The sequence below is a fragment of the Chelonoidis abingdonii genome, chromosome 15, assembly GCF_003597395.2.
Source record: "Chelonoidis abingdonii isolate Lonesome George chromosome 15, CheloAbing_2.0, whole genome shotgun sequence".
Classification (NCBI taxonomy): Eukaryota; Metazoa; Chordata; order Testudines; family Testudinidae; genus Chelonoidis; species Chelonoidis abingdonii.
The window spans coordinates 40,779,170-40,781,856 of record NC_133783.1 but is presented as its reverse complement, the minus strand read 5'-3'; positions in this window follow the sequence as shown (position 1 = coordinate 40,781,856).

Genomic DNA, 2,687 nt, shown 5'->3' with positions numbered 1-2,687 from the left:
GACTTCCCTTTTTGTGAATTGGCAGGGTATGTACGTTAATATTTTAATTAATCGGTGAAAATCGAAGTCCGGTTTGTGTTATCAGGAGACCCCCGATCCCTCCTCCAAGGGGTGAGAAAAAAAGATGTGTTAGAAAGCAATCTATTTTGCTGGTGTTGGGGGTTAATGACTATTGCCAAAGATAAGTGAATTATCAAAGCTGTTGCTCTACCCGATCTCAAAATCCATTACATTGCTGGCCGTCTAATTAAATACGTAAGTATAATAAAATCATATTTTATGACTATTTGAGGGTAATGAGATTAGTCTTTAGAAGCGATCGCCACATATTAAAGATGCCACTGTCTATAGAATGTTAATAACCTTAAATCAAAGTGTATGGAAACTATTCAAGATAAATTAAAAGAAAATTCCTATATTCATAATAAGCCCGTAGCTTTTCAGTTATAGTAGAAGAGATTATAAAATGTAACACTTTTATCGTGGAATGACATGCAAACTAAAGTTTCAAAACAATATAGGGCTCTGGTTAAAAAATGGTATTTGTTTGCACATGTGTGTTTAGAGGCTTTGGATTTGTGCAGTGCACTACATGAATTAAGGCTTCTGGTTTCATAATATGCAAAATACGTTATCTTAAAAATAAGTTTAAAATACTGAACAATGCTTTAATTGTAACATATTTTCTAAAATATACAAACCAATGCTGAAGTTGTTTCTTTCCTGTGCTAACGAAAGCATAATGCTTCAAATCATTTACAGTATCTTTAATTCAGATTACACGCGCCAAGGCGATTTAAATCTGATTACCAAATTAGAAGGTTTTAAAACAAATCCTTTTAAATCTGATACTGTTGACTAAAGAGAGAGAGAGAGGGGAAAAAAAGTTCCATAAGCCCGTCACATAAGGTAACGATCCTGCCTCAGATAGAAAGAGAGTTTTAAACCTTTTTGACAACAAATGCAGCTGCCCCACTATTTTGGACGATATTAAGCGAAAATGAATGCAAATCTGTGTTCAGAAGCCATCTGGCCAGAAATAGGGGAATCAGCTGCTCTTCACAACAGGCTCTGAGGCTGAATCTATTTCAGCTCATTTTCTAGATCATCTGGTCCTGCACCCAAAGCGTGGAAAATACGGTCTTTATCATTCACCAACTTTATCTTTGTTGTCACTATACTGCTGGCTACAAGCTACATGCAATAAGAAACTCACATAGGATGTCTCTGTATTTGTGCCATAATAACCGAGCTTGCTTGTAGGGTGCGTATTGTCAAGAAGCAACCTCCCACAAAATCTGAGGTTTCCAGACTGAGGTGAGGCAAGGAGCAGCTTGTTTGTGACATTCTTAAAAATGTAGATTTATGTTTAGCATGGAGGGCAAGCATACTCAAAAGCTCCCATACAGTCGTCAGGAGTCTCAATAAGATAATCAAAGTTCATATTTAAAGAGGGGCAGATTGTCCCTCCGTCCTTGTAATTCACACATTATAACAGAAAAGATAGTTGTCAGATTAGAAACCTAGCTATGTGTAGTTTGCAGTGTGGAAGAGTGAAGAGAGTAATAGGTGCAGGCTTTCTGCTCATTTGACTCTTAACTTGTATTTAATGTTTTTAACTTTTGAAATCTCAGGCGGATCAGAGAGGCCAGTAGCGTCCTTGGCAAACAAAATAGGTCTGGAAAGAAACACATTTTCCTTGGAAACAGCTTGTCTTAAGGAGAAGCTCCGAAATGAGTGTGTCTCATCTAAGCAGGTACATGACATATCTAAATTCTGCCTGGGATCATTCTGGGGAGCGTGGTAGTTACCAAATCTTGACCTTAGAAAAGTTAGTCATGCAGAAGCTGTGTGGATTTGAATGAGATTTGCATGCTGCAGCCAAGACCTCCCGAAGTAACGACCCTCCTCCTTATAGTGTGTGAAGTATTCCTTTTGTGTGAATTTACGGGGTGAGGCTTCAATGATCCCCCACAAATTTGCATTTAAATAGCGACATCAAGCGATTCGCGTGCCACACACCAGTGGGCTCCCAGATGTCAAGCCGAAGTCAGTCAGATGGCCATTGCCCAGCTGTCCTCCTAAACATCATACCAGAGCATGCAGTGACCTTAAAGGGACAGAACCCTCCCTTGCTTTTCCACTCTCCCGGCTCCAGAATCAGAAAGCACTTTCGGTTTATTCCTTCAGCATATCCCAGTGTACAGACATCACCTTGTAAAAGCTTGAAAAGGAAATCTCAACATCTACACTAAATCAAGTGTAAGATTCTTTTCCTCCTTCTCCCAATGTTCTAACAACACACAGCGTAATAACACATAATCACATACTGTACTTGGCTCTCACAGATTAAAATGGATAGCCTCATTTCCAATGCTGTTATAGGATTCTCCTCAACTTTATTATTTTTTCCTCGGGACAACTCTTTTGGGACTATTATCTTAATCATTTCAAATTTTTGTCCTGAAAGAAAACGCTACACTTCAATGTTTTAAATCATGCCACTTTTCACACGTATGCACTTTGTAGTAAATTGCACGGTCTGCGTGGTGCTCACATCCAGTGCTGCTCCTTTCATTCTACCAGTGTGTGAGAGCTTAGTTTACCGAAGAAACTTTTTCGGTTGAAAGTTGAGCTGGGAAACTGCTGAAGTGATGACTACGCTAGTTTCAATCTTGTCCTTCGCT